The 14,043-nt window shown below is 41.1% G+C and overlaps 1 protein-coding gene across 1 annotated transcript in view; it reads left to right on the top strand.

The window, feature by feature from the left end:
- The window catches only part of HHAT (hedgehog acyltransferase), a 387,319-nt gene that overhangs the window by 271,664 nt on the left and 101,612 nt on the right, over positions 1-14,043 (top strand). The gene's annotated exons all lie outside the window — the stretch shown is intronic.

The following is a 14,043-nucleotide window of genomic DNA, read 5'->3' as shown; positions in this document are numbered from 1 at the left end:
AAGACCTTGTTTCCAAAAAAAAAAAAAATCTATAGCTAACATCTTTGGATTCTTTTGTTGCATGAGTGATGGCATTTTTAATCTACAGAAGACTCTGCCTTGTGTGATACATGTTTAATATCATCCTTAGGCTGCCTCTGTAAAATGTTGGCTCTTAAAATATTAATCTCTAATGTGCACTCAAGAGTTCACTCCACTACCATGGGATTTTTCAAATCAGCAGCATCCGGACACCTCTCAGTGCATTAAGGGAGGAATGCTCACCGGGCCATTGTTTCCCGAGCATGGGAGGACGCTCCTGCTTTGTTTCAGTAAATGTTGCGCTGGCATGGTTGTGCTGGATGCTGCTCAGGTTTATTGTCATTCATGCCCAAACTCAGTTTTCCCTTCCGGTGCCCAGTTTTAAAAGGTATCATCTCTGGTAGGGATTGTGCGTCATAATTATGGTAAATGAGAACAGTTCTGTCAAAGCTGATTTGTCAGAGTGCTCATTTCTGTCCAGGGAAGGAGCAGCCTTATGATTACCACCAGCAGCCACTTTGCTTTGATTATTGTTGGGAAATCACTTCAGCTTCTGAGACCTTTATTTTTCTTCCTCTAGAAGACGGTCTTGGATTTTGGTGTTTGGGGAGTGGTGCCCATGTGATACTTGCTAGCATTTCCCCATGTTTCTCCATTCTGGGGCATTGAACGCCATCATTGGCTATCAGAGATGAGCATTTTATTCCCAACGTGCTGTTGTGCTTTAAGAAAGCCCAGAACACAAATGTCTGAATTGGCAAAGCAGACAGGTTGGGGTGTGGAAATTTGCTATTAGGAAAGGACTTATCACCTTGACTCATGATTCACTGCAGGCTGCCTTCAATTAACTCCTTCCCTGTGCATTTTAACTGTGGTTACAAGACCAGAGTTAACCTCCTGGCCACAGAGGGACTCAAGCACATAAGCTACTGTTTCAGGAGCACTGTGTCCTGAAAACTGATCAGGGAAGACAGATCTGCTCTTTTTTAATAGAAAGCAGGTGCAAAATTGTACACTTTGAGATGTATCATAGCTCTTCAAGAGCATTCATGCTGTGTCCCAAATTCTAAGGCTTTTACAGACCTTTAGGGAGATCTCATTTCCTGGTTCTTTCCTAGCCCTTCCATTGTTCCCAGTTGTCAACCAAAGCCCAAGAAAATGACCATCACTGAAATCTGTGCCCCTGGCTTAGACATCCTCACGTCCACCTGTGCTCTGAGGTACGTTTGGTCTGTGTCTCTGTGTTCATTTCCAACAAAGGCCCCAAACCCACACTGGTCCTCTTGAGACCAGTTGCCGCGCTGGAGTTGAAGCAACATACACATGTGAGCGAGGGAGAGGTTTTGTCAGGAAAGTTGAGCTGAGTGATCCAGCAGAGGGGCAAAGCCACACCCTGTTGGCATCCTGGACGCCCTCCCCTCACGGACATCTGATACTGATGTGCGCCTCCATTTCATTTGAGGCTTTTAAAGTTAAGAGCACAAATCTTAAATATCCCAATTTGAGTGCTTTAATTTTAAAAACATTTAACCGTGGAGTTTTTCTCTTTGGGTAAATCTCCCTTCCCTTTGGTAGTTCTGGAAGCCTCCTTGGCGAAGTTGGAGTTGGCCTGTGTCTCCCGCTGTCAGTTGCTGCCAGTTATCTCCTTGCCGGGGGCATCTCCCATGGGTGTCCATGACTTAGTCTTACTTTTTAAATAATGACCCTTCAAACCCCACAGTGCTTTAGGGGAAACCATAGCGGTGGCAGATGTGAACAATGACATTTACTTCTAAGGCCACAGTTTCTACCTGGAGGATCATCTTTTGCATAGAGAGGACAGTTCAAAGAAGAAAGGAAAATGAATCAGAGACATGAGGAAGATGAGGACAAGAAGAGGAGATGGAGGGAGTTGACCAGGATTTATTGAGCACTCCCCTGAATTCAGACTCTGGGGGAATAAAAAATGGAAATATTACCTTCTGTGTCCCACAGCTTAATGTGAAGTGAGGACTTATACATATTCTCAGACCTGAAGACATAGCTCAGAAATACTATAGAACAGCACCTGGGCAACTCTAAAGAAATGATCTAGGCCATTGGTTCTCAACCTTCCTAGTGCCACGACCCTTTAATACAGTTCCTCATGTTGTGGTGACCCCCAACCATAAAATTATTTTCATTGCGTTGGGGGTCACCACAACGTGAGGGACTGTACTAAAGGGTCATGGCATTAGGAAGGTTGAGAACCTCTGATCTAGGCTGAGAGGAATACACGAATCCTAAGGAGACGAAGAATTAAAAGACAAGACTGGCTGGGGAAATTTTCATTAAAGAAAATGTCACAGCTGTTTTGAAAGATCAAATGGCAGAAAAGACTGCCCATAGTTGGGGGAGGGGGGCAGTGTGGCATGACTGTAAGGCCCCTTGTGCGGAATGAAGTTAGTGCCTGGGGTAGAGGATTTATTTTGGAGGCTAATGAGATGGAGTTGGTGCCATTAGGGAAAAGCAGTTGGAGAATGACTTTGAAGAAGCCAGGCTGGCGGGTTTTCATTTAGGACGTAATGCAATTGGAATCCACTACAGGTGGACTTGGTGACCAACTCAGACTAGATGTTCCCTGAGAACAAAGACTGTGCTACCTCTTTTCCTCCATGTTACACACCTCAGCTTTTGCTTTTTGATTGTGTTTGACTCACCAACTGACTGGACTTTATATTTGAGGTACTTTGTTGGCATGGGAACCTAGAGTATGCACCTGTCATGGCTGTGGGTCCGGCTTCTGGGGCCCCATCCAGCATGTCTGTCTCAAGATCATTACCTCGTAAACCCAGATGGAGAATGAAACGCTCAGTAATCACTTAGGCATTTCTTTATTGCACTTGTCTTCAGAGCACTTTCTCCTAGAGACCCCGAGGCATTGTATCAGCACAGTAACCTTTAAGTTGTGCAAGTTCATTTTACAGTGAGCATTTTCCTAACAGCCATGATAAATGAGTTTGAAGATTAGGACCGGCAGGAATGGCACTGCATAGAATATGAGGGAGCATCAGGAGAAGCAAATAGTGCACTTGCTGCTGAGAAGTGTGTGCCCAGGACAGTCGTAACTTTGATCCCTGGGCGTGAGGCCTGACGAGGGAGCAAAGGCTGGGGATGCCTTAGGGGCAGCGGAGGAGGAGCTGTTTCTCCTCCACCCTCTCCCTCTGCAGCGGGAGAGATCATACCGGCTTCGTCATACATGCATCATGGTTTGCCTCTTTACTCCTGGCTTTTCTTAACCCGTCCCCCTGTTGTCTGGCCTAGGGAAGCTCATAAGTGCTTTTAGCATCCTCTGGGAGGAAGGTGGGAAGACAGGCAGGCAGCCAGGAAATCTTGGTGGTTATTAAACTGAGGCTTCAAGGACCTTTTTATTAGCGATTAGACTCATCTCCACAGCACTGCAGAGTGTAAACTCCCTCTCTGTCTCCTTTGCTCAAACTTCCACAGAATCTTTTTTATGTGGTGTTTATTTTTAACCCAGAATAGACGTGGGCCTGGAAGCCCTAGGGATTGCTGAGGCTTCAGTGTGCTCTCAAGCAGAAAGAGAGGGTTAGAAACCCCACGGAGGGAAATAGTGCAGGCCCCTTTCTAATGTTCACCTCCCCCTTAGCCTTTCTGTGACACTATTTGCGACTGGAAGCTAGTTTTGAGTATGACATCTTAAAGAGTGCTTTTTGTCATTGTTTTGTTTTACAGTCTATAGTGTGATGATTATAACACTACAAAGACACGCGTATTGCCAAAACTCTGTCCTTCTGGGACATTATTAGGTTGCTTAAAGCTGGTAAATCAAATAAACCTGTTCAAGGATTTTCTTTAGGGCAGGTCCACACAATATTCCCTCAGGAAGGGACTTGGGCAGGTGACTTTATGCTCAGTCGATAAGGGGGAACCCAAGTGGAAGGGTGACAGTGCTTTTATGGTAAAATGTTAATGATGGACCAAGTCGTGGCAGGTCTTACCCTGACCACCCACATACCTTCTGCCGGCCCCTCTGTAGCCAGGGTCGGATACATGGAGAACAAAGGACTGTCCTCTGGATTAAGCATAATCAATAGATATCTGTGGGTGTTGAATCCATACCTGTGACCCCTCAGCACTAAGTGACCTGAATCTGATGGCAGCATATTTTAGGCTAATGGTCTCAAGTGGAGAACATTCCCATGAAAGTACTTGGTGCCTTCAAATGCTTATGATACATACTGGAATACTAATCATTTTGATAATGGCACTTACAAAGCAGCTGTATTGAGGGATGTTCATATACAAAAACCTGTGCGATTAGTATACAATTTGGAGAGTTTGAACTGATGCATGCACCATGAAACCATCACCATAATCAAGTAATAGCATATCCATCACCTCTAAAACTCCCTTCTACCTTTTTGGGGATTTTTGTGTATGTGGTAAGAATACTTAACGTGATTTTTATTCAATGAAGTGTGCTGCTGCTAGCCCATTAATAGTGTGTATCCTTTCATTTCTACAAGGCTGGAGAATTAAGTTCAGGAACTCATCATAGAAAAAGTGCTATGTATCTCATTGGTGAATATCATTATGGTCACCTTCAAAGTACTTTCCTTGGGAAGCTATGCTCTGATGCCAGCCGCTAGCCCACCTTTAAAAGCAATTTTGGAACTCTTTTTCTAGAATGGCTATCAGAGCTGTCATTGTATGAGGTCTGACAAGTAAGTTCAAGAACTCATACTAGAAAAAGTGCTTTGATGAGTTGAGTAGACAAGGGTGTCTGTGTATAGTGTCCCAAGGGTAGTACTTCAAAGGAGACCACAGTGATATCCAGCAATGAGGTATGTAGTACTTTTTCTAGGATGAGTTTGCAAGCTTAATTATCTGACTTTGTATGCGGTGTTAAAATCTCCAAATCCCTATTCATGGGACAGGATATCTTTCTATTTATTTGTATTTTCTTTAATTTCTTTCATCCTTTTTTTTTTTTTTTTTCAGTGTAAAAATCTTTCACATCCTTGGTTGAATATTCTTTTTCAAATTTTATTTTCATTTCTTTTTGTAAGTGGTAATTGTTTTCTTAATTTCCTTTTTTTTTTTTTATTAAATCATAGCTGTGTACATTGATATAATCATGGGGCATCATTCACCAGGTTCACAGACCATTTACCAAGTTTCACATATACCCTTGTAAGATGTACCGCTGGTGTAATCCCACCAATCCCCTTCCCTCTGCCCACCTCCCCCCTCCCTCCCCTCCCTTATCCCCCTTCTCCCTATTCTTAGGTTGTAACTGGGTTATAGCTTTCATGTGAAAACCCTAAATTAGTTTCATAGTAGGGCTGAGTACATTGGGTACTTTTTCTTCCATTCTTGAGATACTTTACTAAGAAGAATATGTTCCAGCTCCATCCATGTAAACATGAAAGAGGTAAAGTCTCCATCTTTCTTTAAGGCTGCATAATATTCCATGGTGTAGATATACCACAATTTATTAATCCATTCGTGGATTGATGGGCACTTGGGCTTCAAGGGATCCCATCGCAGGTTGGGCAAGGGATTTGAAGAGAAACTTCTCTGAAGAAGACAGGTGCATGGCCTTCAGACATATGAAAAAATGCTCATCATCTTTAATCATCAGAGAAATGCAAATCAAAACTACTTTGAGATACCATCTAACTCCAGTGAGACTAGCCTATATCACAAAATCCCAAGACCAGAGATGTTGACACGGATGTGGAGAAAAGGGAACACTTTTGCACTGCTGGTGGGAATGCAAATTAATACATTCCTTTTGGAAAGAGATATAGAGAACACTTAGAGATCTAAAAATAGATCTGCCATTCAATCCTGTAATCCCTCTACTGGGCATATACCCAGAAGACCAAAAATCACAACATAACAAAGATATTTGTACCAGAATGTTTATTGCAGCCCAATTCATAATTGCTAAGTCATTAATTTCCTTTTTGTATAGTATATTGTATCTTGAAAATAACTAATTTTTTTCCCATTGTTTTCATATCCTCTAACTTAGTTTATTCAAAAAGTTTTTCTGTAGAGTCTTTAGGGTTTTCTACATATAAAATTATGTCATCTGCAAACAGATAATTTTACTACTTCTTTTCCAATTTGAATGCCTGTTATTTCTTTTTCTTGTCTGAATTCTCTGGCCTCTGCTTCTAATACTATGTTGGAAAGAAGTGATGAATAGACATTCTTGCTTGTTCCAGCCGTTAGAATCTGTTTTTCAGTGAGGCATATGATGTTAGCTGTGGGCTTGTCACATATCTGGTATGACCTTTATTTTGTTGAGGTAAATTTGTTCCATATCTAGTTTGTTTTTATCCTGAAAGAATGTTGAATTTTGTCAAATGCTTTTTTCACACCAATTGAGATGATAATGAAATTTTTTGTCATTCATTCTGTTAACAAGATGTATCATATCACACTAATGGATTTGTGTATGTTTAGCCATCCTTGCATTCCAGGGATCCCTCCCACTCGATCATAGTGAATGATCTTTTCAAGGTACTGTATAATATGGTTTGCTAGTATTTTGTGAAGATTTTTGCACCTATGCTCATCAGGGATATTGGCCTGTATTTTTCTTATGGTGTCTTTATCTGGCTCTCATGGCAATACTGGCCTCATAAAATGAGTTTGGAAGTGTTGCCTTTCTTCAGTTCTTTTGAAAAGTTGCACAAAGATTGGTGTTAATTCTTTCAATTTTGGTAGAGTTTACTAGTGAAGCCATCAGATCCTGGGCTAGATTTTATTTTTTTTCATAATTCAGTCTTAGTAAGTTGTATGTTTCTTATATATATATGTGAAAAAATATTCAGTATCAATAATTTCCTTACATATATTATGATAGCTATTATGTAAAAGAAATGTTAAGTGTCTGTGAGGATGTGGAGAAAACAGAACCCTGTAGACTGTTGGTATAGCAGTCACTATGGAAAACAGTATGCTGATTCCTCAAAAAATTAAAAAAGATTTATGTGATCCAGCAATTTCACTTCTGAGTATACATCTAAAAGAAGTGAAATCAGGATGAGAAGAGATAACCTGTACTTCCATATTAATTTCAGCATTATTCACAATAATAAGATATGGAAACATCTATTGATGGATGAAAGGATAAAGAAAATGTGGCGAAAAAAAGAAAATGTGGATATACATACAATGTAATATAATATCATTCAGTCTTTAAAAAAAGGAATTCCTGCTAGTTGGAACAACATGGGTAAACCTAGAGGATATTGTCTCATATCAATAAGACAGTCATAGGACAAATACTGCATGATTCCACTTATATGAAGGATATAAAAATAGTTAAATTCATAGAAGCAAAGAAGAGAATAGTAGTTGCCAGGGGATGGCGGGGGGGTGGGGTGGGGAGGAAAGAGGATATTGTTAATCAATGGGTATAAAATTTTAGTTGTACAAGATGAAGAAGTTTGAGAGATCTACTGTACAACATTGTGCTTGTAGATAACAATACCATACTATGTATGCATCTATTAAAAACAGAAAAATTAGCTGAGCATTGTGGTGGACACCTGTAGTCCCAGCTACTTGGGACTGAGGCAAGAGGATTGCTTGAGCCTAGGAGTTTGAGGGTGCTGTGAACTATGATGCCATAGCACTCTAGTTTGGGGTAACAGAGTGAGACTGTCTCAAAAAAAAATTATTGAGAGTAGATTTCATGTTAAGTGTTTTGTCACAATTAAAAAATAAAACAAAATCTCTAACATCCTTATACATATACTACAATAGAACCTCTGTAGGTTGACCACCCAAGGGACTATAACAAACTGATGAACATATGGAGGTGGTCAACATAAGGGACTAGGCCTCCTATACTGATACGTACATGTGGCGCATGTCCAGTCTATGAAAATTAGGTCAACAGAAGGTGGTCATTGTAGGGAAGTGGTCAACTGTGGAGGTTCTACGGTTTTGTCTTATCTGATCCTCACAGCAACTGATACTAAAAGAAAGTTTTAGTATTCCAGTGCATGTTTAGTGTATACACTTAAGCTCAGCCAGCTTAATTGACAAACCCGGGGTTACAGAATTTTGGTAAGTGGCAGAGCGGGGCCAAGGTCACATGGTCCAGCTCCCAAGCCTTGGCTGCCTCTTTGTCCTATGCTTTGCTGTTGTTGGTGCTTGGATTGTGTTCTAGTGGAAGAGACGATTGGGCTGAGTATTTCATACTTTTTCAGCCTCTCTTGCAGTGAGAAAGATAGAGCTTTTGTGAAGCTGGAGTTTGAGTTTTGGACGACACAGGTGGTGTTGAGTCTTTCTCCAGGATGGAAGCTTCAGGTTTGGGTTCGTCAGCACAGTACTTCAACCTACTATCAGCTACAGCTTTGTGTAAGGAAAAGGATTATTTTTAAAATGCTGCCATCTAATTACCTAACCTGGAAGTTTAATTGTAGACTAAATATAGCTTGAGTTTAATTTCTATTTTATAAATTCCACAATGTTCTGTTGCCAAATAGGGCACAGAATTCTTAATAGGTAACATTTCAGAGTTGCACATGAAATTTACATACAGCATCTTTCTGTAAAGGAGCTAAGAATTAGCCTAGTTCAGAATGCTTTGAAAGTAGACCCTTCTTAGCCTTCTGCCCATTAACAACTGCTGGTTTTTCTTATGTAAATTCCATTATGATCTGTACTGGGGAGAAAGATATTAAAAGTAAATTATATTCTTTCCTGTGTTCATCTTCCTTTGAAAACTTTTCATAAGTAGACCCATAGCTTCCTTTGTGAGAAATAGATACCAGGCTTTTGTCCACTACCTACAGGATGGAGATTTGACTATAGTGTCATTATTGGATGTAAGAAAGAGAACTAGAATGTGGGCCAAGGCTACAGCCAGAGCCAGAGTTGGGTCAGGAGAGCCACTGCCTATAAAAGCTGGCTTGTGGACAGCATAGAGAAATCTGAGGGGGGTAAAGCCCAGATGAGTTCAACTTATCACCAATAAAATACAACCACAAGTTTAGCCTTTCCTAGCTCCTAATGGCTATAGTCTTTAAAAGGCTAGTACTTTCATTTTTTTGTGGTAATCTCTTAGAGATGGGATAGTTCTAGAGGTTTGGGGATACACACTTTTGATTTTAATAGGGCAAGCAGGAATATAAAGTGTGGAGAGACATCAGGGTCCTTCAAGTGTCTATTCTATGGGAATGGATGTCTTTTGAAGTACAGGACTTTATAGTCATCCCCTGGTTCCTAGTTACTTACAATGGGTTTGTGACAGTGGTGACAATTTATCATAAGTTTGAAAGCTATTAGAAGCTATGAATAATAATTGGAAATTATGCTGTTGGATATATAAATACCGTTGACTACTAGTTATATAACACACACATCACATATCTAGTACTTTTGGAAAGAACCTTACAATTTAGTTAAATAACAGCCATCATTGAAAGTACATATTTTAATAAATAGCTTTTCAATCAGTGATACACACAGTTGGTTCTCTGGGTTAAATAGCAAGTTAGAAAATTCTAGAGACTTCCTAGAGAGGTGGAAAGTCAACTGGATTTTGTAGACTGAGTAGGAGTTGGAATCAGAGGATGGAGAAGTGTCTTCTAGATGTAAGAATGGTATGACCAAAGATGTGGAGGTCTGAAAACCCTATTTAGTCAAGATTTTAGGATTTGTCTGAAATTCTAAAAATCCTCTGAGATCTAAAATCCCAGAGAGCTAAGGTATAAATAACGGTGGGAAGACAAGGCAGAGCTGGAGTAGCAAGGCAGCACCTGCCTGCCCGCCCTAGCCCTGCCCAGTGGTAGGTAAATGAAGAGGGGCGTCTGCCAGCCCACGTCAGCTCAGTGCTGGGCAGTAAGAGCCAAGTCTGTCAGGGTCTTAGGCGCATCCTGTTCTACCTTCATGGGGTCTGGGATTAGACTGTTGCCAAGAGTTCAGTGATAAAGTGGCAACCAGAGAGCTAAGCCTACTCGGACAGAGGAAGTGTTAGGAGCTTAAGATTAATGTGTTTACCACCCGGAACTCACCCCACCTGTCTACTATTGTAGGGTATGTTCTTGAGTTGTTTTTCATGGTAGGAGGGAGCTAAATTTGTTTTGGACAGATTTAGGGGTGCAAGTTGTTTTTGGTTACATGGATGAAATATATAGAGGTGATTCCTGGGATTTTAGTGTACTCATCACCGGAATAGTAAGCTCTGTACCCAACGGGTAGTTTTTCTTTCCTTTCCTCCTTCTTACCCTTCCTTCCTCTGAGCAGATATTTTCTTTTTCGGGTGTGATGTACCCCTATTCGGAAACCACCCAACCACCAGTTTTTTTTTTTTTTTCTTTTTAAGAGGCAGAGTCTCCCTCTATCACCCAAGCTAGAGTGCAGTGGTGTGACTATATCTCATTGCAGCCTTGAACTTCTGGGCTCAAGTGATCCTCCAGTCTCAGCCTCCCAAGTAGCTGGGACTACAGGCATGTACCACTGTGCCTGGCTGATTTTTTAACCACTAACTTCTTATGCTCCACTTCTGACATAGACATCTGCAGGATGTCAGCCTGGTGTCAAAAGGCAGGTGTCACCTCTGCTTGTGAGACTGACACTAACTAATTAGTCTGCTTAATAGTAGAAGTTATACCTCTGGCCCAGAGCTCATTGGCTCCACTCCTTTGTAAATAATGAACATTATTCTCTTGAGCAAGATTCTTTTCCTAGAAAGGACTTTTTTTTTTTGGAGGTAAAATTCTAGTGGATGTTTCTCTGGAGACTACTTTGAAAAATTGGTTAAATAAGAGCAACATATCAATAGAACATAGGCCTGGGGGTTCTGAAACCACAGTGTACTAGGTTCAGATGTCACCTCTCCTATAACTCAAGGCTGGTCATTATTTCTTGCAGGATTGTTTTAACGATTAAACCCCCGAGTTGGGGTTTTGCTGTGTTGTGTTGATTCTGTGAGATGCTTTTAAATTAAGAAGGTGGTTGTAGACAGATCTTAACCACCTCAAGCAGCGTCCTCTGCAGGCAGTGACCACACAAAACCAGCCAGGCAGGGGCAGGTGCTGTGAAGTTACTGACAAGAAAGAATCCTTTTAGTTTTGCTTTGCTGAGAAGATGGTGTCGATTCCTGTCTTCCACTGGGAAATTAATTTACTGTGTAGTGGACCTGAGTAAGTGGTTTTATACTATTGCTTTTCTAAAAAAAAAAAGCAGACATGTTTCTGTTTTTGGAACTGACACAGGACTGGTAGAACTTATAAAAGAAAATACCCTATTTGCTCTCCTTATCACAACGACTGCCTTCCAGAAATTAAGAGTAAGCAAGGGATTGTACTTTCCCTCTCCTGGTTTGAAATAAGCAGTCTCATATCCTTGGAGATCTCCCTTATGTGAATTTCTAGAAGAAAAGGAATTCACAGACAATTTTGTTGACTGTCATTTCGAAGGCAAAGCAACAGAGCCATAATTTTAGGAGATACCTAAGATAGCCATGCATAGAATTTTGAGGCTAGATCCTTCCTTATTACAAGTTTGAAAACATGTCCTTTTTGGAGTTTAAACTAATATCAAGTACCATTGATGTGAAGAATGAGAGGTTTCTGTTCTATACTGGTTTTTCTGACATATACAGTGCAGTTCACTTTTATATGTTGAAATACAATAAAAATCTCAATGTGAAGCTAGTTTGAACAAGGAAAGTATCAATAACTTGTTTTCTAAACTAGTTATCTGTAAAGTTTCCTTAAAGAGCAGTCATTTATCATCCTTTTGAAATTGGTTTGATCACCTATTTTTTTCTTTTTTACATACAACCTTTTTATCCACATATACGAAACTAACATGCAGGGCAGCCTCATGATGGAGACAGTGGTTACCTCCGTGCAGGTAGGAGGCTGCAGGAAATTGTGACACATTCTTTGCCTCTGCACCGATAACCACACAGCCGCTAGGGGGCAGAAGAACACCAAGTAAGCCTGTGGTGCCCTGGGCTATCAGGCTTCTCTGGCACATCGCCCAGCTCCTTCTGTGTGTCCTTGGTGCAGCACCCAACTCTCTCCCCTTTCCTAGCAAAACTCATCTTCTAGGCCTTGCCAAGGTGGGGACTTTGTCCTTCAGCCTCCCAGACTCTATTTGTCTGTGCTAACCCCCTTCCACCTCCTACTCCTAACCCCACCTGGTCTACTTTGTACCACATCGCATAGCTTAATGTTGGGACTTGTTTGCTATCATTTCACAACCAGGTGTACTCGTCCTTATGGCAGGAATAATGTCTCTGTTTCTCATAATGCCAGGAATCCCCTGAAGACCTAAATAAATGTTCCCCAGCAGTTGGACAGTCCCTTCATCTATTATGATTGACACCTATTCGCTCATTTGATTGTCAAGATGGTTCTGTTTTTTTTTTTTTTTTTTTTGTAGAGACAGAGTCTCACTGTACCGCCCTCGGGTAGAGTGCCGTGGCAGTCACAGGGCTCACAGCAACCTCTAACTCTTGGGCTTACGCGATTCTCTTGCCTCAGCCTCCCAAGCAGCTGGGACTACAGGCGCCTGCCACAACGCCCGGCTATTTTTTTGTTGCAGTTTGGCCGGGGCTGGGCTTGAACCCGCCACCCTCGGCATATGGGGCCGGCGCCCTACTCACTGAGCCACAGGCGCCGCCCAATGGTTCTGTTTTTACACAAGATAAATTATTCCCTTTGCTTATTTCTTAATTGGCTACATTGTCATACTTCTTCCAGCTTAATTGTTTCTAATTGGGTTGAAAAATAGAGGACTTTGGAAATCAACCTGGAGGTGTCATGGAAAGCATTGACTTTGGTGCTGTAGATGCACATTTGCATTATGGTTCTTCCTTTTCCTGGCCTTGTACCTTGGGCAGGTTAACTTCTCCGTTTCAGTTTTCTCATCCATAAAAACTGTTATCTAAGGTGACCATAAAATTATCGTATCAACTGGAATGCATTTGAAAGTGAAGAATATTAGAGAGAAACCAGAGTTGGACAGTAGGTAAAGAGGAAAAAAACAAATTTTATGCAGAAACGATTGCAATAGAGAAAGGAGACCTCAGTATAGAATTGGGCTTAATTCTGAATACAGCATGGACAAATGGGGTATGGCCAAGGAGTAGGAAGGCGGTGACTGGTAGAAAGTTATACAGCTCGGTGCCTGTAGCTCAGTGAATAGGGTACCAGCCACATACACCAAAGCTGGTGGGTTCGAGCCTGGCCAGGGCCCGCTAAACAACAACGGCAACTGCAACAAAAAAATAGCCAGGCGTTGTGGTGGGCGTCTGTGCTCCCAGCTACTTGGGAGGCTGGAGCAAGAGAATCACGTAAGCCCAAGAGTTTGAAGTTGCTGTGAGCTGTGATTTCCGGCACTTTACCGAGGGTGACATAATGAAACTCTGTCTCAAAAGAAAAAAAAAAATAAGGAAAGAAAAGAAAGTTATTAAGTAGAAGTATTAGGGCATAGGGCAGACCTAACAACAGGCCAGTGTGATGAGATACTAATGGTGGGTGATGAAGACTTTGGCCAGATGTGGATGGTGAGGAATTACTGAAAATAAGGAGTTCTCTCTACCTAGACTTAGCACTATTCTTGCTGCAACTGGCCTGACAAGGACGTACCAACTCACGGCTTAGAGGAGCCTGGCTAAAGGTTAGTCAAGGAGAAAGTCCTTGCCAAGGAGACATTTAAAAATAATTACAATCACGTAGTCTTTGGAAATATTTCTATATTGACTGATAAGTTGTTTTTATTTTTTGGCTTCCCTACAAATTGTTCTATTCAAAAGTGATTTTCAAAATACGATTCCCTTTAAAAAATTAAAACAATATAGAAATAGGAGAAATGCTGAACTGGTTGGGAAGCTGGGTGTAAAGATACGGTGCTTCAAAGAATCAAACAAAGGTGACTTGTAAGCTGTCTAGTATTATGTTTGGAGCATGCTATGTAGTCATAAAATAGTGATTTTTTTTTTTTTCATTTTCTGGAGGAGAATTGGACAAAAAAGCACCGAGAAGCAATAAGCAAAGA

This window comes from Nycticebus coucang, chromosome 10, assembly GCF_027406575.1.
Source record: "Nycticebus coucang isolate mNycCou1 chromosome 10, mNycCou1.pri, whole genome shotgun sequence".
Lineage (NCBI taxonomy): Eukaryota > Metazoa > Chordata > Mammalia > Primates > Lorisidae > Nycticebus > Nycticebus coucang.
This window is presented reverse-complemented; position numbering and strand designations above follow the sequence as displayed.